The sequence below is a fragment of the Typopeltis vanoorti genome, chromosome 19 (genome assembly GCF_054136105.1).
Source record: "Typopeltis vanoorti isolate ZY-2024b chromosome 19, IOZ_Tvanoo_1.0, whole genome shotgun sequence".
Classification (NCBI taxonomy): domain Eukaryota; kingdom Metazoa; phylum Arthropoda; class Arachnida; order Uropygi; family Thelyphonidae; genus Typopeltis; species Typopeltis vanoorti.
This window is the reverse complement of record NC_143567.1, coordinates 12,259,666-12,284,560: the sequence shown is the minus strand read 5'-3', so window position 1 is coordinate 12,284,560 and position 24,895 is coordinate 12,259,666. Positions and strand designations below refer to the sequence as shown.

The 24,895-nt window shown below is 34.5% G+C and overlaps 1 protein-coding gene across 3 annotated transcripts in view; it reads right to left on the bottom strand.

The window, feature by feature from the left end:
* Positions 1-24,895, bottom strand: part of LOC150095857 (uncharacterized) — a 141,566-nt gene that overhangs the window by 73,108 nt on the left and 43,563 nt on the right. The gene's annotated exons all lie outside the window — the stretch shown is intronic.

The window sequence follows — 24,895 nt, the reverse complement described above, 5'->3', positions numbered from 1 at the left end:
AAAATAAGAGCGTTAAGTACTAAACTGAAAAATTTTATTATTATTATTATTATTATTACTACTACTACTACTACTACTACTATTACTATTATTATTATTATTATTATTATTATTATTATTATTATTATTTATTTGCCTGTGTAGCTCAGTGGATGTGGCGTTTGCCAACCACGGCGCTTGGCCGCACGAAGGAAGACTTAGTTTCGAGTCTAGTCGGCGACTAGAGGAAATTTTCTAAGCCTTTTTTCGACCGGTTCCCGAGTTAGTCGATCTCTGGCACGGGCAAGCAGGTTTTTCCTCCCGGAAACTCGGGTTTTTCGTCCTGTAAACTCAAGAAAATCGACTGTAGAACCCACATTATTTCAGACATTAAATATATTGTGTTAGGGTTAGGGACCACGAGATGGCGGCACATTTGGGCCGTGTCTCTTCACTGAGTACCGCGTAATTAGTGATAGCCTTGGGCCATCTATCTCTGATTGGTACCAGTGGAGATTGAACTGCCTACTCAGTCTCCAAAAGTTAGATAGGGCTAAATGGCCTCGCCTACTCCCCGTATTCGGGAATAAAAAGGCGTTAGCTGATTTATTATTATTATTATTATTATTATTATTATTATTATTATTATTATTATTATTATTATTATTCTCACAATCGAATTATAGCGAAAACAATCGATATTGTTCACAATAATTTGACTGGTTCATTTCAGATCTACCCAGAAATCTAGGAATCGTCTGTCAGATACCGTTCGTAAGATATGGACTGTTCCAAGTAATGTTTATTTATTTATTTTTCAAATAATATGTGTTCAAATCGTTAATGTTTTATTCTTGTAAATACTTAAATAGTCTCTTTGACTATTCCTATATCTTTATCTCTTGATCTTTTAAACTACAACCGAACAATTTCGACTACCAAAACTGTATTCGGTCATTTTTTTTTTTCCAAGTTCTTTGCCGTTGATATTGTTGTCACTGCGATGTTAATAAGCCAAACTTGTCGATGTTCAATTACTGTGGTGTCTGTGTTCTGTTGTTGTCCAATGGCCGATCTGTTTGTATTCTAAAATTCCAGAGAATTTTGAGGTTTCGTTTTCCAGTAAGGCCAATTCCAGTTATCATTATTTGAAATTATTTTCCATTTTAATTCTTATTATTCTTATTCAGAAAAAAAAACAATTCTTTATCAGTTTAACTGATAATTACAGAATATATTGGAATTTTTTAATATATTTGGAATTTTTAAGGTAGAAAGTGCGTTTTAAAATAAATCCTGGCTCCTGTAGGTGGTGTTGATTAAAATGTTTCGAAGAAGAAAAACGGATTGCATTAACCAGCGCATGGAAAAATATTTTTAAAAAAAAGTTAAATAAATGAAATCTGAAAATAACATTGGAACATTATATTTTCCATCTTCCTTTTATGTCCATTAATCTAATATAAAAAAAAACATTTATTATTAGGTCTGTAAGAAGCCAAGGCACTTGATTTCATGTCTAATGATAGGACACGTATCTCCAGCCTATTATATCTATTAATGCATGTGCTCTCTCTGTCAGATTTGCCCGTTTTGGTGATGAAGGACTCAAGTTTCACGGAACGAACTCTGGCTCTCAGAGGAAAAACACTATGTGAGAAGTGGCTGCTCACATCTATTGTATTTGCAAATCCGTTTACGAGAGGTGAAGATGGTAATGTTTTTTTTTTGTTGTTTTTCCTAATGCTCTTGTTTTTTGCGCCAATTGGAACTAAAATGAAATCACACATACATCTTTGAATGCATCATAAATCTCCAGTTTTATTAAATCTGGTCCAGCCCAAACGGAGTTATTACAAAATGCAATTTCAGCATGTTTTGTTCCACTGAGCCTCTACAAACGGTTCGACTGAAACAAAAATCAGAATGGCTCGACAAATTTTTCAAGGATTCCAAATATGCAGCCTTGAGTAAGATCTGTCCAGCCTGTTTATTTGGAATTGAGGGTGCAACACTGAATATTTGCAGAACGAAATAGTTTTGTGCTAAAGGAAATCTTAATTGTTTAAGAAATTAACTGTTTCCTTAAATTTTTAAAATAATTTAAACGAGCTTACCATTAGATCGTTTTATACAATTGGACATATAACTCGATTTATATTTAGTAGATAGCAGTCAATTTGTTTTCTCTTCGTAGTGAGTAAGAATTGTTTAAGAATTTGCAACTGTATTTACTCAATTTGTTTTCTCTTCTTTTTACTCACTACGAACATTCATAAAGTTTTTATAAAGCAAAGCAGTGGCAAGATTTACGTAAATAAACCTTCTTTTTCCTCTTTTGCCTTTTCCCATCTATTTGGGGTCGGCTTTCTACATGATGCGACTTTTATGCGCACAATCCCAACCGACTTGTCGCAGTCTGATGTTGGTGTGTGTGTGTGGGGGGGTATTTTTGTCTGTAGACAAAATTACCTTTTTGGGAAAGTCCATAAATTGTTCGTACATATACATGAATTTCCCTGTTTTTATGTCATTAAGTAAATCCCTTTCTTAATTAATCGCTGTCTAAACCCGTTACTAACAGTCATAAACAAACATTTAGCAATGCGATTTGAGTTCTTCGCTGTGATATACTGTTTCGCTTACTCTAGAGATTGTTATTCCTTATTCCTTATATTGCTGTTGTGTTTTGATGAAGTCATATTGGAGAGAGAGAAAGAGAGAGAGAGAGAGAGAGTCTTTAACAACTTCGTAGTGTACTTCATTTCCGGATGGCACACAACTGTTGATCAGTAACCAACATTATAAACACTCGATTAATTACCACACTGCATATGTTATAACTTCGGTAGGCTGCTGTCTCATGAACATTTGCTTCTGCTTACATCATTTAATGCATGTGTAAGGACACAAGTTTTCTATCTGTTATGCATATTATCACAAATTAGTGATTTCTACTTTATGTATTAGCGCGTTTTAGAATTTTGATCGTATCCCCCTGCCCTCTAGCTCGAGAATTGTGCACTCGTTCATTAAATTCTAAATACATATAAAAAATTAACTATAGTTGTAATGATCACTTTATGCATCATCGGTTACTCAAATATACTAATCTTTATAATGGATAGTATAAAGTGGAAATGCGTCTTATATACCGTATTTGCCGGCATATAAGACGCACTTTTTTTCTTTGAAAATAGGTCTGAAAAACAGGGTGCGTCTTATACGCCGATACTCAGTTTTTTATTACTTTCATTTCTGGAAATTTTCTCTGTTCCGAGTTACGCGATTTCTTTCTTGCTTCCTTGCAGTGTGTGTGAGCATTCCAGTTAAGTAGAGTTCAGTGGTCGTGGTCATTTCGTGGTCGACACTGACCACGAAATATTAACTGTCAAAGTGAAGATAAAATTCAACAATTAAAACAATATCAGAAAAGAAGAAAACATCAGCCTATCAAAACTAAAAGATAGCTCAAGCAGAAGTCGATTTTTAGAACAAATGTGATGTGCTTGAAATTAAAACCCTCCATCTTCCAGAACAGCGGAAAATACTGGGAAGAAGGAAAAGAAACAGTGTTATCAATTGCAAAAGACACTGTAGGGACCAAACTCAAAATAAACAAACAGTAAATAACCAAAGAAATGTAGTTACAATAGAAGAGAAAAGAGAGGCCAAGATACTTGTAAACCAACAGAACAATGAAGAGAATAGAGAAAAATACAGAGCATTAAAAATGACGTTGATAACCTATGCAAAAAAGCCAAAGAAAAATGGCTAGAAGAAAAAGCTAAGAAATGCAAAGAAGCATACCAACAAACAACCTACTGGTCTTCCATGACTTTATAAGAGAAATTATAAAGAAATTCTCAGCAAAACAATAAGATGACTGAAACCGGGAATGTTGAAGATATAAGAAAAATCTGGTCAAACCATTTTAAGACTATCTTTCACCAAGGAAACAAAACCACAATCTCAAGAATAAAATAAAATAAAGACCACCCAAAAATTTGACAAGAAGTTAGATAGGCAATAAAAGAGATGAAAAACAATAAAGCACCAGGAATTGATACCATCCCTACTGAACTATGGTCATATGGAGGTAGCACATCAATAGAATATTTAACAACCACCGTATTCAATAAAATACTACAAACAGGAGAGATCCCAGATGACTGGAGAACTGGAAAGATCATCCCAATATACAAGAAAGAAGACAAAAGAGACTGCAGAAATTACAGATCAATTTACTCTCCCACACCTATAAAATAATCGTAAGAATTATACAAAATAGATTAAAAACACCTATGAAGAACTGATAGGCATAGAACAAGCTAGTTTCCGAGGAAACTATTCAATAATGGACCAGATTTTCACATTGCACCAACTAGCAGAGCTCAGCTGGGAAGACCATAAAGAACTATATTGTTGTTTTGTGGACATTAAACAAGCTTTCGATAGCATCAACAGAGAAATCCTTCTTAAAGTTCCACTAGAAAAAGCAATAGACAAATATATAATAGAGTTTCTGATAAAATATTGCTCTAAGACAAATGCAATAATTAAAAAGGACACACTCACAACAGAACCCATAGAGATCCACAAGGAGTAATGCAAGTATGCCCATTATCCCCATGCCTATTCAACATATATCTAGACGAAGTTGTAAAGAAGGCAATAGACAATGAGCCTGGAATCAATGTCAGTGGTTTAAACATAAATAATATCAAATATGCGGATGATCTCGTCCTTATGGCAAGAACCCCAAATGAACTACAAAGGTTGATAAACAAGCTAAACGAAACCTATAAAACATATGACATGACAATGAATATACAAAGGACAAAAGTGATGAAAATAGGAAGGAACGGAACTACCATCTCAGCCACCCTAAACGGAGAACAAATAGAACAAGTAGACAACTTCACATATCTTGGATCAAAACTAACAGAAACAATAGATGAACTCAAAACAATCAAACACAGAATAGCGAAAGGACGGACCACCATGGGAAAATTACAGAAAATCTGGGAAAAAAAAAACAACATATCTAAGTAAGCCAAAATCAAATTATAGCAACAGTCATCTATGGAGCAGAAGCGTGGACAGTTAAGAAAAGAGAGGAGAAAAAACTGCTGGCATTTGAAATGAAATGCTTAAGAAAAATAAATAGTACAAGTGGATAGAAAAGAAAACAAACAGCACAGTCAGACAAGAATTATTGTATAAAAAGACAATAATAGAAAAAATTCGAAAACAACAACTGAGATGGTTTCGCCGCACTGTACGCATGGACGCAGACAGACTTCCTACCGTCCTAATCAATACTTTTCCAACTGAAAAAAGAAGAACCAGGAAGACCAAGAATTACCTGGCTGAAATCAATAAAGAACATCTCGAGATGCAGAATATACAAGGAACTTTTTCAAACAGCAAGGAATAGAGAAGACTGGAAGATTCTGCTCAAGAGAAGACTCAACTCGTCTTAGAAGGAAGAGAAGAAGAGTTCAGTGGATGCGCATGCGCTGTCATCGACGATCACAGCTGTGTTTCTGTTCTTTTAAACTTTCCAATTGTTGTCACGGTTGTTGTGAACGGTGATAAATTTCTGCCGTTAAATTTTCTCTAAATTTCTTTGCAAATTATGGCTAAAAAACGTCGGCATTGCTGCAATATTGCATACAAGTTAGGTGTGATTATGCATTGCGGAAAGGTGGGTACTCTTTCCTAGTTAGATTAGGTATTTGTTGAAAATAGACCTATTTATTACTTTGTATTTGAAATACTGTAAATTCATTATAATATTCAGTGATAAAGTTTTTTTTCTTAAAAAATGTGTAAAAAAAGGGGGGGGTCTAATAGGCCGGTGCGTCTTATACGCCGGCAAATACGTATATATCTGCATATACCGTAGTTTCGAAATTAAGGCTTGGGATTCCTGCATGTCGTCTATACTTTCAGCTAAAATTGAAATTTGTCAAATCCAGTGATTCATGAATTCTACGTTAATGATACAGTGCAGTGTTTTAGACTATTATTATTATTATATTATTATTCTATTTGATGCCTCAAATTTTTCTTGAGAAGTTTTGATTTTCTTTGAAGAATATTTCTGATTATGATCAAATTTGATCATAACGTTCTAGACTGTTTACTATGTATGGCTGCAATCTCCCCTTCTAAAGTAATAGCTTACCCTCTAACTTACAATGCTCATGTTAATTATCGACCGTATAGTGCATAATCAGGGTCGTTACAAATCACATCATGCCTTACGTCAATTTGAAGCCAGTACGAGAGTAGACGCAATTCAATCGATTGGATATGGTCATGCCAGTGGATTTATGAACCAAGCCAGAGATTGGTTCATAAATCTCTCTCTGTCTCTCTCTCTCTCTCTCTCTCTCTCTCTCTCTCTCTCTCTCTCTCTCTCTCTCTCTCTCTCTCTCTCTCTCTCTCTCTCTCTCTCTCTGTCAAAGATAATTATATAATTATACGACGGAGAGATTCTCTAACATATTGAGAGAGAGAGCAGTTCCATATTTTGATCGTAACATTTCTTAACTGGAAAATATGTTACTGCAGAGGTAAACTTTTCTTCGTATACCTCCTCACTTAGTAGGAATTAAATAAATAAAATTCAACAAAAGGTAACACATTCACTATATATTTTGAGTAATATATTTGACATTGTCATTATTACTTTAAATATATATTTGAAATAAATATTGTTAGAATTTGTAAGATGGCTCTATATACAGATAGTTATTTTAGAGGTAGTCTTAGACATTTCAAGTCAGAGACTAAACTCGAGACTCACTGCATTTACTCCAGTATATTACACAAATGAGAAACTGTCTGCTATACAGTATATAGTAATATAGAATAATACTAGAAAGTCAATGAAGTCACAAGCCTCATCTTGGGAGGTCCATCTTAGACGACACAGTCTATCACACTGTTTCCTAACCTATATTGTATCTGCATTTTCACCGTGTTACTCTTAACGGCTACAAAATAAATACAAACTAGTCTCCCTCCATTCTACCACTGCCTTTATGCAATGGCATAAGTATAGTGGTAGATCTCCATTCTTTAGTTACTTTCCAGTAGCTAGACGTTCATTTAACAACCAGATTGGGGGAGCTATCAGTTCCTTCTCACATTCTCTTAAAACACATGGCAAAATCCCATCTGGTTTCACTGCTTTATTAACTTAATTTATTAAACTAATAATATTTCAGTTCCGTATTACTTTCATAATACTGTCCCCGCCCTTTAATTCAAAAGATTCAAGAAGTTCTTAAACATTTGGAATTTGTCGAAACTCAGTTACTTTAAGTAATCCGATTTTCTTTAAAGAGCAAACTGCGTACTTTCTTTTCGAGCATCCGGTTTATAATTTCCTAGTTTTGGTGTATGCTTTATGTTTAGAACTGAATTTTAAATGACCATGTTGGATACCCGAGGGCATGTATTCATTTGTTAAATAAAAAGTACTAGAGAAGCAATAACTAGTAAATAATAACTGCGCAGCGCAGTTTATGCTTACACCTCTTCAGTCAGACATCTATGGTATTATTGAAAGTTCCTTGACGCTAATAATAACGGTAAAGTACTCGTGGTGTGCAGCTGCTCCAAAATTAATGATCACAGGATTGTGTAAAAGCATTTTAATGGTGATGTATCGATATTACTTTTCTTCAGGATGCGACCTTTTTTTGGTACTAAAACAGAAATAGTGTAGCATATCAGTAATATATTAGGAAGGAAGGAAGCATTGCTAACTATTTAACGGCTCTTCCGTATTTATCTAATTTTAGGGCCAATCTAATTTTAGATCATAGTTAACATCTCACCGCTAAAGAATAACAAATTGCTAATAATGACCCAGAACCTCCCCCGCCCCCACACACACCTCTCTCTTTCTCCTCTAACAATATCAGTTGTCATATTTCTATCTTTTACCAGTGATTCTATTTTAAAACGTCGATATTCTGTCCTTTATAAAAAAAAATGAATTTATTTGGACCATGGTAGGTTTATGAAAATCGGTGGGTTACATGAACATCTCATAAATCGCAGGTTGGGAAACACTGCTTTAAATTATTAATATGCATTGCTAGAGTAATTTTTTTATACCGTTAGTCTTCTTTCTTAAATTTATTTTCTTAAATTTAATTTCTAGATATGTTTATATCTAGAAATTAAAATGAACAAATGTTTCGAAATTATTCCGAACTATTTTTGCATTTATTATTTCTGAATTCTTTCCACTTCCTTTTGTTCTTTTTTTTTTTTTTAAATTAAGAAACCACGAGGCTTTAAAAAATATTTTAATTGATTTAAATACATAAAGAATGAGAGTTACGGGATTCAGATTTCGTTATGCAAACATTTAAGAAAAGTACCATGCCAGTCTACAACACCAGTGCCATGTTCAAATAACATCATCAAATTTTTGCTTATTGGCCAGAATGTCATCATCAAATCCGTGGCCTTTAAAACATTTGATACTGCAGAAAAAAACGCAACATAAACTTCGCTGAAACAAGCGCATATATATTCAGATCTTTGGTTAAAATCGCGTCGTATGAGCCTGTGGAAATTTCAGCCTCTTCCTCCATCTCGCCTACAGTTAATCGTTGATTATTTTGAATTAAAGTTGACCATTTTTTCCCTCCTGCGGTCTCTTCGTTTTTCTACGTGGATGATCGTCCAGAACGTGGATCACATTCGAATGAAGCTCATCCTTCTTTTAATCGACTGACCGACCGAAAGGACTTGCATATGTCACAGCAATAACTTCAGATACTATTTTCAGTACATCAGGTTTCATTAGTCCTCTTACCAATTAAAAAAAAATATAATGCAAACAATTTGCTCCTTGTCGCGAAAAATCTAAGAGAAACATGTTTAGCTTTAGTGGCTAATCACGGCAATCAGCGGGTTTGGTTTAACTTGCTTCTGCGTAAACATATTCTACACTGTCATAATAAAGACCTAGCGCATATTCATACTTTTCGAACAGACCTTGTAATTATCTTTCGAAATCTTAAGCACCTTTATTATTATATTATTGTATATATTTTCGTAATTCTCATTTTATTAATGATCATATCTCAGAACAGCAGTTTCATCGCGTGCGTAGTGTTTAAGTTATGCTTATTTTTATTATAAAACCACATTTGTAGATTAAGTTTGATTAAAAGGCAGAACGATTTGAACTACAGGCTAAGCATCTTACCTGTTTCGTTCTTAACGATCTAAGCTGTCACCTGCTATTATAAATGTGGGCAAAATTTATTTTTTGTCTTGGAAACGCGGAAGCATATTTACATCTGTTTCACTTAAACAAACGGTACTATTTGATACAAAGATAAGTGAGCGAAGAAAAATTAAGCAGTGTAGATCTATGTCACATAATTTACAGGATTCAGACGTTTCTACCATACTACGAAAATTGACAATCGACGGGGAGTCTAAGATCTTATTAATATCCAGTATTTCTTGGATAACAAAATATTTTCTTAAAAACTGCGAAATATCTTGATGAATTATTTCAGGCAGGTGTCGTGTTATTTCTATTTTTTGTTCATTTTAATTTCGCTTGTAATCTTGCTTTGAAACATCATTCTCTACACTGATGATTACAGAAAATATTCCTCTACATGTTTTCATATTTCATTTCTGTGTAATAGACTTCTCAACAGTTTTCATTGTTCTTTCAGATGAATAAATCAACATGAATAAATGAAATTTGTGTTGTTTGATCTGAATACTTAGAATGGAATAAAATATAAATTTAGCCTTTCCCACATCACATATATTCCATTTACTAAATGAAAATTGAATTTTGAATGTAGTGTACTGCAATGCTTCGGTGTTTTCCAGTCCCATGTTTAAGAATTTTTCTTATTAGCATTTAGTTAATGTCCAAAATACGTTGGTGGAAAATACGGCGACTAGAATCGACAATATTTTAACTCTGATTACAAATATCCTGCTAATATAAATGAACAGAAATATTTTAGGTAAGGCTGTTTGTAATTTTATTTATTTGTTTATTTGTAACTCTATCTTATGATGAGTGGCAGCTTTTCGCTGTATCATGTGTACAGTTACACTTCATCACAATTTTGTCAAGCAAAGGGTTCGTTAACCTCTCACTCTTCGGATTCCATAAGTTACAAGGCTGTCAGGTACGTAATGGAGTAGAATGATATCATTTTTCTTGCGTTTAAATGTGTGCGTTGGAAGAAAACCAAATTTATTTTAATGGTTCATTCACTCCACAGCCCTGGTCTGCTAATTTTGATCTTGCTAATTCAGTGGTCTAGCATTCTGTACCATCCAGATATACAGACGGGTGTATTTTAGAGAGGGTGCATTCTGGGGAAGTGTTCACCTCTGACGTTGAAGGGCTAAAAAATGATCTTATTGTTGTTAGTGAAAAGAGAGATAAAAGTGCATTAACTCGTTCCACTAAGGAAATGAGAAAAAAAAAAATTAATACTCGGATCTCTTTTTAGAGATCTCATCTGTGCTCTTAACCCTGCTGAGGTCGCGGTCGAAAAAATTGCAGCGTAGGTTGCGTGTATCTGAGAGATACATTCATTGCTATTATGTGCTAAAATGCGATAAAACTTAGAAAAAAAAACACTGCAATATACGTGATGTATTATATACATATAATACATAATGGTTTATTTATTTTCAGTTACAATCTAAAAATTATTGAACAAAGACACAAAGAAAAAAAAACTAAACCAATCTATACTAACATCGGAGGTCACGGTATCTCTCAGATACAATTTACTATCAAATATCACTTTCAGACGCGAGTAACATTCCCTGAATCTCTTCAACATCTGATGGATTATCCTGTCGATATATATTTTCCAGCCATTTTCAATGGTAAATAAAAAAAATAAAATAAAAAACTAAACCAATGCTATACTGACATCGGAGGTCGCGGTATCTCTCAGATACAATTTACTATGAAATATCACAAATCTTTGCATAACACGTGTTAAACCAAACTGACTGCATAAACAATGTGGAATATTATTCTTAATATATGAATGCACAGCTACTCATGACCTCCAAGCTATACACTGGACATGTAAAAAATATTTATATAAACAATTTTCATGTATCTGTCAGATCAGCTGCGACCTCCGCATCGTAATATTCATAACATCTTAAGTATTAAATTTTTTATGCTTCATAGTTCCTTCTCACTTAACTTTCACATTTCTACTTTCAAAGATATGATGATGATTGCTTTAAGAAAACTTTCATATATGAAATCTAGAAAAAATATTGTCTACTACAAAACCAAATCCATTAGTAAGAAAAAGCACATTGACTAAAGTATTTGTTCGTCCCGTTCCAACTGCGAGATTCGATTCCATGCTAATCGAATTGTTTAGTACAGTATCATTTCAGACAGACTTTTTGTTTATCTTCATTTTATTTCTCAAATACGTTTTCTTTTAATTTAATCAGTTATATACAATTAGTATTTAGTCACAATATACAGTGTGCAATATACAGTATTTAGTCACAATATGCTCTTTAGTTTGGCCGACAGCGACTCCTTTGGCTAGAAAATTCTTGACTTCGCGTTTGACATTTCCAAGGTCATTTGAGCAAATCTGGCACGAAGGCCTCCTTACCAAATGACCATTTTATGGTTTTATCTTTTATAGTCTTCTCTTGAGCAGGATCTTCCAGTCTTCTCTATGTTCGAAAAAGTTCCTTATATGTTCTGCATCCCGAGGTGTTCTTTATTAATTTCAGCCAGATAATTCTTGGTCTTCCGGGTCTTCTTTTTTCAGTTGGAAAAGTATTGATTAGGACTTTAGGAAGTCTGTCTGCGTCCATGCACACAGTGTATCCAAACCATCTCAGTTGTTGTTTTCTAATTTTTTTTCTATTATTGCCTTTTTATACAATAGTTCTTGTCTGACTATGATGTTTGTTTTCTTTTCTATCCAACTTGTACTATTTATTTTTCTTAAGCATTTCATTTCAAATGCCAGCAGTTTTTTCTCCTCTCTTTTTTTTAACTGTCCACGCTTCTGCTCCATAGATGACTGTTGGTGTAATTATTGCTTAATATAATTTGATTTTGGCTTGCTTAGATATCTTGTTTGTTTTTCAGATTTTCTGTAATTTTCCCATGGTGGTCCATCCTATCGCTATCCTGTGTTTGATTGTTTTGAGTTCATCTATTGTTTCTGTTAGTTTTGATCCAAGGTATATGAAGTTGTCTACTTATTCTATTTGTTCTCCGTTTAGGGTGGCTGAGATGGTAGTTCTGTTCCTCCCTATTTTCATCACTTTTGTCTTTTGTATATTTATTGTCATGTCATATGTTTTACAGGTTTCGTTTAGCTTGTTGATCAACTTTTGTAGTTCATTTGGGGTTCTTGCAAGAAGGACGAGATCATCTGCATATTTGATATTATTTATGTTTAAGCCGTTGACATTGATTCCAGGCTCATTGTCTATTGCCTTCTTTACAACTTCTTCTAGATATATGTTGAATAGGCATGGGGATAATGGGCATACTTGCATTACTCCTTGTGGATCTCTATGGGTTCTGTTGTGAGTGTGTCCTTTTTAATTATTGCATTTGTCTTAGAGCAATATTTTATCAGAAACTCTATTATATATTTGTCTATTGCTTTTTCTAGTGGAACTTTAAGAAGGATTTCTCTGTTGATGCTATCGAAAGCTTGTGTAAAGTCCACAAAACAACAATATAGTTCTTTATGGTCTTCCCAGCTGAGCTCTGCTAGTTGGTGCAATGTGAAAATCTGGTCCATTATTGAATAGTTTCCTCGGAAACCAGCTTGTTCTATGCCTATCAGTTCTTCATAGGTGTTTTTAATCTATTTTGTATAATTCTTACGATTATTTTATAGGTGTGGGAGAGTAAATTGATCTGTAATTTCTGCAGTCTCTTTTGTCTCCTTGTATATTGGGATGATCTTTCCAGTTCTCCAGTCATCTGGGATCTCTCCTGTTTGTAGTATTTTATTGAATAGGGTTGTTAAATATTCTATTGATATGCTGCCTCCATATGACCACAGTTCAGTAGGGATAGTATCAAGCCTGGTGCTTTATTGTTTTTCATCTGTTTTATTGCGTATCTAACTTCTTCTTGTAAAATTTTTGGGTGATCATTATTTTCTTCTATTATTGGCATTGTAGTTTTGTTTCCTTGGTGGAAGATAGTCTTAAAATGGTTTGACCAGATTTTTCTTATATATTCAATATTCCCGGTTTCAGTCATCTTATTGTTTATCATTTTTACTGCTTTTGCGGAGAATTCCTTTGTAATTTCTCTTACAGTATCATGGAAGACTTTTAGGTTGTTTTGTTGGTATGCTTCTTGGCTTTTTTGGATAGGTTACCAACTTTATTTTTTAGTGCTCTGTATTTTTCTCTATTCTCTTCATTGTTTTGTTGGTTTACAAGTATCTTGGCCTTTCTTTTCTCTTCTATGGTAGCTAGGATTTCTTGGGTTATCCACTGTTTGTTTATTTTGGGTTTGGAACCTAGAGTGTCTTTTGCAATTGATAACACCGTTTCTTTTCCTTCTACCCAGTATTTTCCGCTATTCTGGAAGATGGAGGGTTTTAATTTCAAGCACATCTGTTCTAAAAATCGACTTCTGCTTGAGCTATCTTTTAGTTTTGATAGGTTGATGTTTTTTTCTTTTCTGATATTATTTTTCCTGTTGAATTTTATCTTCACTTTGACAGTTAATATTTCGTGGTCAGTGTCAAAATCAAAGCTTCTTAATGTTCGTACATTATTTTTACTGATCTTTTCCATTGTTTGTTTATGATGATGTGGTCTATGCAGTTCTTTATATTACCATCCGGGGATGTCCGTGTATATTTATTATTAGGGTGTTGATAGAACAATGTGTTTGTATTCATTAGATCGTTTGCTTTACAGAAGTGGAGTAATTGTTCTCCTCTGTCGTTAAGCTGTCCGTATCCAAATTCCCCCATCACATCTTTTTTGTCTGCTGTGAACTGTCCTATTTTAGCATTAAAATCTCCCATCACTATCATGAGTTCTCTAGTTTTGGGATTATCTATTTCCTGTTGTAGTTCTTCATAGAAATTTTCTATTTCTTCCTCTGAATGGTTATTGTCTGGTGCATATATTTGGATTATTTTAATTGTTTGACCTTTTTCTTTTGCTTAAAGTTTGGCTGTTATTATTCTAGGAGACACTGGGTTTATTTCAATTACTGAGTGTGTAAGTTTCTTGTAAGCTCTGATCACTAATCATAATATTTACCCTTAATGCAAAACACATATCCTGGAGGAGATGTATGATGCTTTGTATTAAAGGCAAGGGTGCACTACCCAGACCGGTTTCGACCTTTATTGAGGTCTCATCAGTGAGAGCCAGGCTAGAAATACCAAGATTTTAGTAATACAGAGCTTATAAGTATTTTACCAGAACAAGTTACCATAAGGTGTTTTAACTTTATTAAATAAAAATCTCAGGAGGAGATATAAATATATATATATACTAAAAGAATTATAAATTTGAAAAGAATTTTAAAAGAATTGAATTTAAAAGACATAAACCGAGAGAAAAGGAAAAAAGGTTTAATAGTATCACACGACTAGTTTGGGCTTTTTACAGTCTTCTTCAGGTGTTTTTATAAAAGAAAAGAAAAAACATTAAACATTGAAGATAAAAACTGTGAACAGCACAGGAAGTCACTATACATATTTAACGTGAAAACTTTGTAGTTAACGTATTCAAAACTGTTCCTTCGTTAGCCACCTTGTTGGGTGAGTGCGTGCGTGTAGCATCTCGTGAGCGCCAGTATTTGATCACAGCAGAATGACAGTCTGGGAGGTTGTAGCATAAATTATTTAAACATACAGAGTTGAGGATAATTTCTCTAGATTCTACAATTTTTCTCTCCAATTCGTCATGGCAACGGAAAATGTTGTTAGATCTGTCCCAAAGGGGTGTATCATTATGGTTTTCATCATCAGAATCTGCCGAAAAAAGGGTATAGCTGGATAAAGCACTGGCACGTGTTCTCTTGTAAGCGATGTCCCTCCTGTGCTCCTCCATGTGCAATTCAATAGACTTATCTTTTTGGCCAAAGTAAGGAATGTCGCAGTCACACGATATCTTGTACACACCTGCATATTTTAGATTGTTATGGCTCACTAGAGAGCGGATCTTAGGAGGCGGAGTAAATAAAGTTCTAATATTATATTTTTTGAAAACCTTGGCTAATTTTTGAGAGACTGAACTTATGTATGGTATAGATATATTGTCTTTCACATTATTTATTTCTTCAGTATGGTGACTAGGAGGATTAAAAAGGAATTTTAATAATTTTTTGAAAATATCCATTCAGTCTGAAAGTAGATCTAAGAAAATTGATTTATTTACGAAGTTCATCTGGGTCATCAAGAAGAGAGCGAGCCCTATGTCCAAAAGTAGAAATTATTCCAAGTTTCTGAGGAGGGAAATGATGGGATTGACTATCGAGATATCTATTGGTGTGTGCAGGTTTTCTGTACATCGAAATTTTAAGTTTTTCAGAAGAACGGGTCAGTTTCACTTCCAGGAAAGCCAGGGAACCATTAGTTTCAAATTCAGCCTTGAATTGGATATTCGGGTGTTGACTCTTGAGATGTTCAAGGAAATCCAGGAGAGAATGACGTCCATGGCTCCAAATGAGGAAAATGTCGTCCACATATCGTTTTTAAATTCTAGGTGCTAAGGAATAGGAAAAGATAGTTTTATCTTCAAAATCTTCCAGATAAATGTTGGCAAGTACAGGATTACCCATTGCTAGACCATGATTTTGCTTGTAGATGGTGTCCTGAAATCTAAAGTATCCAGACTTGATGCAATGAGTAAGTAAGGCTAACATTTTTTTTGGATACCTTATCTTTGAGTAGTGTCAGGACTTCGTCTGTAGGAACATTTGTGAACAAGGATACTATGTCAAAGCCAGCCATGATTTCATTTTCTTTAACAGTAATATCCTTAATGTATGATAAAAAATCCGCAGAGTTATTAATAAAGGACGAAGACTTGCCGGAAAAACATTTGAGGTATTTTGCGAGATGTTTTGAAAGGTTGTATGTTGGTGAATCAATGGCTTCAACGATGGGACGAAGTGGGGTATTTTCCTTGTGGATCATGGGAACTCCATATATGCGTGGAATAAGCGGATGGAAAGAACGAAGAGAAAGGCGAAAGTTTCTAGACAGTTCAGATGTTGTTTTTAATAAATTGTTGGTACGATTTTGAAGTTCACGAGTGGGATGTCTCTGAAGAACTGAGTAAGTGTCACTGTGTAGTAATTCAAGCATCTTATTTTTATAATCTTCAAAGTTAAGGATAACTGTGGCATTGCCTTTATCTGCAGGAAGGATAATAATATTTCTGTTATTTTTTAACCTCTTAAGAGCCAGTCGTTCTGACGAAGAGATGTTATCTGTGGGTAGTTTTGCATTGTTAATGATAAAGATGGATTCAATACGGAGAAGTTTTGCATCTTGTGAAGGGAGGAAGGAAGCAGCCTTTTCTATCTTAGTTTCACCAAGATAGAAAAGGCTGCTTCCTTTTCTATGTTGGTAAGTAAGGCTAACAAAATGTTAGCCTTACTTACTCATTGCATCAAGTCTGGATACTTTAGGTTTCAGGATACCATCTGCAAGCAAATTCATGGTCCAGCAATGAGTAATCCTTTATCTTCTGTACTTGCCAACATTTATCTGGAAGATTTTTAATTTAAAGCTATCTCTTCCTATTCCTTATCAACTAGAATTTGTGGACGACATTTTCCTCATTTGGAGCCATGGACGTCATTCTCTCCTGGATTTCCTTGAACATCTCAAGAGTCAACACCCGAATATCCAATTCACGGCTGAGTTTGAAACTAATGGTTCCCTGGCTTTCCTGGATGTGAAACTGACCCGTTCTTCTGAAAAACGTAAAATTTCGATGTACAGAAAACCTACACACACCAATGGATATCTCCATAGTTAGGCCCATCATTTCCCTCCTCAGAAACTTGGAATAATTTCTACTTTGGGACATAGGGCTCGCTCTCTTCTTGACGACCCAGATGAACGTCATAAAGAAATCAATTTTCTTAGATCTAATTTCAGACTGAATGGATATTCTCAAAAAAATACTAAAAAATTCCTTTTTAATCCTCCTAGTCGCCATACTGAAGAAATGAATAATGTTAAAGGTAATATATGTATATCATTGTAAAAACTCGATTGTAGCTTAAATATTCCAAAGCACATTAAATCGATTTTTTACTTAGGTCAAGTCCCATGAGAATGTTGTAAAAATAACTTGTTTGTCTGTGTATATTTTGTACTAGATATTTTTTGTAAATAACCGTTTGGAAGTTAACTGTATATACTCCTTTAATAAGAATATTTCAGAGTGTTAAAAAACAAGGCAATGTTTTGCCGCCGGAGCTGTATGTAATAGATCTACATGGAGGCATAAGAAAGGTTGTTTATGAAATTTTGTATGTATGTGAAAGGCTTCCAAGCTCTGCACGTAAACACCTCCGAAGTTAGTCTGAAAGGTTCAAACAACTTTCCGATGGGCGGCAACTTATAATCAAAAGATAGCACAGAAGAGAACAAAGGGGGGAACGAACTTGAAACTTAAGATAACAGAATCATGCCGAATTCTTTGGGGGTTACAAACTTCGTGCGAGGTCTCAGAGAAGGATAATAAAAAGGGACTGAGCCAAGCATAAAGAGCTTCCCGGTTCCAGAAGTCGTCGCTAGAGAGAGTAAGCTTCCCGGTTCCAGTCCAGGCCAGAGAGAGGGCTTCCAGTCATCGCCAGAGAGAGGGAACAGATTCGGGAGTCCATAAGAGAGTCCGTTGGCGGCAATTACGATCATTGGAGGCGGTTGTTCGAGCTATTGGAGACGGCAGTTGTCCAGGCATTTTCTGCGAGCCAAAGCAGAGGAGAATAGGCGATGTAAATTACCCGAAGCAACTTCGCCGGTCGCAGTCCACAGCCCACTATTTTCCCGTTGAGATATATTACTGAAGCCAGACATTCCTGAGGAAGCTCAAGATCTGAAAATGAAAGAAATGCCATAAGACTGTAGTGAAAGGCTTTTGACTGAATGTGCGATGCTGAGTCTTCTGTAAGTTAAAACATTTTGTATATTCCCTCTCATAGTAGGTTGTAGATGAACTTTTAAGAGATTGTTCAATAGTAGTAAGAATTGTCATTAAGAGAATCGATTGGCATATTGAAAGTTGATATAAAATTTGTAAAGCTAACTTACCAGAGAGTTAGCTAACCTCTTTGCAAATAAACTAGAAGTTTAATAAGTTGAATTTGTAAGCAGAGAGTAAATAAGATTGTGAGTTAAAGAAGTTAATTAGTGCTAAAGTAAATAGGTTATAATTTATGCTAAAGATTTTATAAATGGATAGAAAAAGCAATCTCCCTAATGTTTAAATTCATGTATATTGTATAGTAATGTAAGTAAATTGTTTTGTTCTTTTTGTCAAAAGAGTGCTGCCTGTTTGTTTATTTTTACAACTGCACTGTTCCTAAATAAAGTTGGACTTGTGAGCGGGGAAATTAAGTGAGATAGCCAAAGCGTAAAGTTAAGTAAAAGAACAGATCACGACTGTCTGTGTCAAGTTTTATTGAAGGAATTTGTGTTAGAGAAAGAGAGATTGAAATCTACTGGCCGTATTATTAGTTTTATGCTAAATAATGATATTAGTGGCACAGTCTCAGTTAAATAAATTTTCTAGTATCTCAGGCATAAGACTCGTAGTGCGCAGGGTAGATAAATATAGTACGTAATACCATAAACAAGAAAGATTCAGAGAGAGAAAGCGTGCACAGCTAAATTAGAAAAACGGCATATAAAGATAGATAATATATGAGGTATAGATAAAAAATAAAGACACATAAAATAAACAGAAATTAACATCATACGTTTACACCATACATAAGCTCAGTTTCTCAAAAATTAGCCAAGATTCTCAAAAAATATAACATTAACACTTTATTTACTCCGCTTCCTAAGATCCGCTCTCTAGTGAGCTGTACAAAGCCTAGCCATCATAATCTAAAATATCCCGGTGTGTACAAGATATCGTGCGACTGCGACATTCCTTACTTTGGCCAGACAGATAAGTCTATTGAATTGCGTATGGAGGAGCACAGGAGGGACATCACTTACAAGAGAACACGTGCCAGTGCTTTATCTAGCCATATCCTTTTTTCAGCCGATTCTGATGATGAAAACCATAGTCATACAATCCTTTGGGACAGGTCTAACAACATTTTCCTTTGCCATGACGAATTGGAGAGAAAAATTGTAGAATCTAGAGAAATCATCCTCAACCCTGTATATTTAAATAATAATTTAAGATAACCCTCCCAGACTGTCATTCTGCTGTGATCAAATACTGGAGCTCACGAGATGCTATATGCAATCACTCACCCAACAATGTGGCCAACGAAGGAACAGCTTTGAATACGTTAACTACAACGTTTTAACGTTAAATATGTATAGTGACTTCCTGTGCTGTATACAGTTTTTATCTTCAATGTTTAATGTTTTTTCTTTTCTTTTATAAAAACACCTGAAGAAGGCTGTATGCCGAAACTAGTCATGTGATACTATTAAACCTTTTTCCTTTTCTCTCGGTTTGTCATTCAATTCTTTTAAAAAATATCTATAACAACCGAGTAAATGAAGCACTATATATATATACAGGGTGTTCGGGATAAATTTGACATATTTATAATTAATTATATTTTTCCGTAAGTTACATGTATTAACACACACTTCTCTTCATTTAAAAGTTTGGACCCTTCTTCATTCACATACAAGATGTCAGAAAGGATGGATAGCTGGAACCCACCTGAATCATGGAAGAGAATAACTTGTATCATGATGATTCGTGCCCGCCATCAAAATAAGGATATTACGACTGCTGCCCAATGCTCCCTGAATACAGTAAAAACAATCAGGCATGAACTAGAGACTTGCAATGGTGACTACGAGGATGTAGCAAGAAGAAAGATCCCTAGCAGACGATCTGATTGCGTTCGTACAGCAGAATTCCTCGCAAATCTGCAGGAACAGGTGTTGAAGAACCCTGGCATTGGAATTCGGGCTTTGTTCGTGGAGTTGCTAACTGTAGTCAAGCCCTGGATAACAAGGGTAGGCAATGGTAGGCCGTATGTATGGCAGCAGGATTCGGCCCCTTGCCACACCTCTGGGAAAAGTCAAAAATGGTTGTCTGAAAATTTCTACGACTTCACCAGTCCAAATGTTTGGCCTCCAAACTCCCCAGACCTTAACCCCATGGATTATTTTGTATGGGGCGCAGTTGAAAAAGACACCAATCGCACTTCCAGTAATACAAAAGCCAAGTTAATGGATAAAATTAAAACAGTTTTTGCGGCCCTTCCCAGGGAGACTGTAGCATCAGCTTGTTCGAGGTTCCGAAGCAGAATTGAAGCTGTGATCGATGCTAATGGTGGTTATTTTGAGTAAATCTTGTTGATAGTATTGTAATTAACTCTGCCTGTAATGGTTTTTTGCCAATTCATTAAATTTAATAGATACAAAGAAGATTTTCTTTTTCCTTACGAAACTGTCAAATTTATCCCGAACACCCTGTATATATATCCCTGTATATTTATCCCGAACACCCTGTATATATACAGGGTGTTCGGGATAAATTTGACAGTTTCGTAAGGAAAAAGAAAATCTTCTTTGTATCTATTAAATTTAATGAATTGACAAAAAAACATTACAGGTAGAGTTAATTACAATACTATCAACAAGATTTACTCAAAATAACCACCATTAGCATCGATCACAGCTTCAATTCTGCTTCGGAACCTCGAACAAGCTGATGCTACAGTCTCCCTGGGAAGGGCCGCAAAAACTGTTTTAATTTTATCCATTAACTGGGCTTTTGTATTACTGGAAGTGCGATTGGTGTCTTTTTCAACTGCGCCCCATACAAAATAATCCATGGGGTTAAGGTCTGGGGAGTTTGGAGGCCAAACATTTGGACTGGTGAAGTCGTAGAAATTTTCAGACAACCATTTTTGACTTTTCCCAGAGGTGTGGCAAGGGGCCGAATCCTGCTGCCATACATACGGCCTACCATTGCCTACCCTTGTTATCCAGGGCTTGACTACAGTTAGCAACTCCACGAACAAAGCCCGAATTCCAATGCCAGGGTTCTTCAACACCTGTTCCTGCACATTTGCGAGGAATTCTGCTGTACGAACGCAATCAGATCGTCTGCTAGGGATCTTTCTTCTTGCTACATCCTCGTAGTCACCATTGCAAGTCTCTAGTTCATGCCTGATTGTTTTTACTGTATTCAGGGAGCATTGGGCAGCAGTCGTAATATCCTTATTTTGATGGCGGGCACGAATCATCATGATACAAGTTATTCTCTTCCATGATTCAGGTGGGTTCCAGCTATCCATCCTTTCTGACATCTTGTATGTGAATGAAGAAGGGTCCAAACTTTTAAATGAAGAGAAGTGTGTGTTAATACATGTAACTTACGGAAAAATATAATTAATTATAAATATGTCAAATTTATCCCGAACACCCTGTATATATATATATATATATATATATATATATATGTATATATTGTGTGTGTGTGTGTGTGTGTGTGTGTGTAGAAAGTTTTTTTGTCTTGGGTTTATTATGTATTCAGGATACCAAGTAATTTTATATAAACTTGGTTATAAGTCTTAATTCTTAAACTGAGTATTATCAATGGTCACGAAGACAAGAAATTTGGAGAGTTTTTGCGAGAGAGAAAAAAAAAACACAATATTGCATTTTGGAAGTATTAAAAGCAATGGTTGCTCGTGGCTTGAAATCGTGGGGGTGCTGCAACTTTCGAAATATACATACACACTTAGGGGGCCGTATTTATGGGTGTGCGAATTGTGCGGTGGCACAGGGCCCCGCAAAGCGCAAAAAATTGAAAAAAGAAAATTAATTTTTAAAAATTATTATATAAATTAATATTATAATTATTATATAAAAAAGTAGTATATAGAAATATATATGTATATAATTTTACAACCAACTACTGTTGTTATAGTAAGCGAAATAAGATCGTAGCGCTAATATTTGAAACTACTCTAAGATATACAACAATATCGTACAACACGGGTGGCGAACCTATGGCACGCCCGAGAATTTTGCTGGCACGTCAACGATTTAAATATGGTATCCTTTTATACGCTTATAAATTATTCAACTTTTTTTTTTAATTGTTACAATAGGTACAAGTTAAATTTTGTTTTACAGGAGAGAGCAACTATGAAGACATGAATTCTATTGGTGTAGTATTAACAAAAGATCACGCGACCCTTTAAAGACAAATGGAACGACAATTTTTAAGTTGAAATGCTAATTCTCTTCAACCGAATTCCATAGCATCTGTCATAACAACATTCACTATATATTTCTTAGTTTTAAGACATTCACGACTGGGTGTCGTTTATCGTTCCGACAGAACTTCTCATTACCGGCGGGCTCTACTCACACAAAATTTCAACACTTCGTTGATTTTTTATTGTCTTGTTTGCGTTTGAGCTGGAAAGGGAACTCACACAAGCATTATATGGAATGTTTCAATTCGTGGTAGAATTTTATTTGAAGTTAGCCTTTGTGATCTGTCATAATAACATTGAGAATTTCAAATGCAATCAAGCAAATACTTATTTCATGTAATTGAAAAATTAGACAAGTGTTTTAGTTAGATACTGTGTTTCCGGTGCAATATATGGTTTTGCTTGCATCTATACAGCCTAGTTTCTGTGAGAGGGGTACATGTGATTTGATTTATTAGTTAGCACCTTTTTATTCCAGCTGTCTCTAATTGCACTATTTGTTGAGAAATATATTACACAGGCTGCAAAAGCCTCTGTACCTTATTCAGGGATACAATAAAACTCTTTTTTTTTCTTGAATCTACAGTATATAATGGCTGTTGGGGAAGGCGTGTTGTTTTTGTGTGGGAGGTATATATGCAAAACGTTTAAATGTCTTTTTTTTCGTAAAGTGAAATCAGGGGTGCCAGTTATATTCGACGGTAAGCGTTCGCAGACAAGTCGACATCCTTCTGCTGCTTCCCCTGCTCCAGTGACTTCTGTGGTGAGTTACAATGCATGAATATTTTTCTCACTACCGTTTTTTTTTTCTTCAAACCAACATCATTAAAATCAATTTAATAATACAATAATCAATTTTATACTGAATAATATTATAAATTTTTGGTGATCAGAATGGGATATGTCAATGAAACTTACCACAAGTTAACTTAATGATGTTGGCCTGAGGAAACTACAATATTGTAGCATTAGTCCTGTGATTGATAACTAATTTAAATGCGTACTTTTATATTTCTCAACGTGCTACACCGTATACATAAGTGTACTAATACTCTTTATGATTATTCCATAATTAATTATTAATACTTATTTACTAAAATAAATAGCCAAAAGGCTTGACGTCGGCGATACAAAATTATATAAATTAAGTGGATATTAAATCCAACATTAAGCGCTAGTTTAATGTATGAACTTTAAAAAAATAGGAACGGTATTTACGAGTAAGTTTGTTGGGACTGGCCTTCTAATACAGTAAGAATAAATATAAATACAGTCTTATAGAAGAGAAATTGAGAATGACTAGTCCTTAGGCTTCCCTGACTTTTTCCCTTTTCTAATCGCATGTGCGTTCATTATGCATTTCGCACCGAGCATCCGCCAGTAGTCAGAAATAAGCAGCAGCAAGTGCATTATTGTTGGGTATGTGCACTGTTTTGTTTTTGCTACTGTAAATGGGAATTACCTATAATTCCCATTTACAGTAAAATTTAGTAAAAAACTTATAGGTAAGAAACATAATTCGTATCTCTCACCCATTGTGCAAAATGAATTAATTGTTGATATGGGAACCAAAATTCAACAAAATATTGTAAATATGATACGACAGGCAAAGTACTATTCAATAATTCTCGATTGTACTCCTGATGTTAGTCATCAGGAGCAAATTTCAGTAATTTTTAGATTTTTACATATATTTGAAGCAGATATTGAAATTCGTGAACACTTTTTGACGTTTTTAACAACTAATGACACTACTGGTAAAGGTATATATGAAAATATAAAATCACTTTTGAATAAATTAAAAATTAAATTGTCAGATTGTAGAGGACAAGGATATGATAACGGAGCGAATATGAAAGGAGTATATGAGAAACAAAACTCGTATCTATCACCCATTTTATACATTTTAAATGAAAACGAAAAGGCATTTTATACTCCTTGCGCCTGTCATTATTTAAATTTAATTTTAGGGGATGTCGCAAAATCATCAATTATAGCAATAATTTTTTTTAATGTTATACAAAAAATATATACATTATTTGCTGCCTCAATCTCACGTTGGGACATATTAAAGAAATTTGTTAAACAATTAACTCCAAAACCGTTATGTGATACAAGATGGGGATGTAGAATAGAATCAGCTAGAGCTGTACGTTTTCAAATTCCAGAATTTTTAAATGCACTAAAAAAATTTATTTAAAACTGCATCGGATAATACTATCAAAGTAGAAGTGGTTTCAATATATGAACAAATAGATTCATTTGAGTTTATACTAAGGCTTGTAATTAGGTATGAGCTTTTGTCAAAAGTTAATTTAGTAAGTAAAGTATTACAAAATGCAAAAATTCCCATAGACGTACAACTAAGTGCAGTACTTTGAAGAGCAGAGAATATCAGGATTTGATAGGTGTTTTGAGATTGCTAAAGAACTGTCAAATCTATTAGAAATA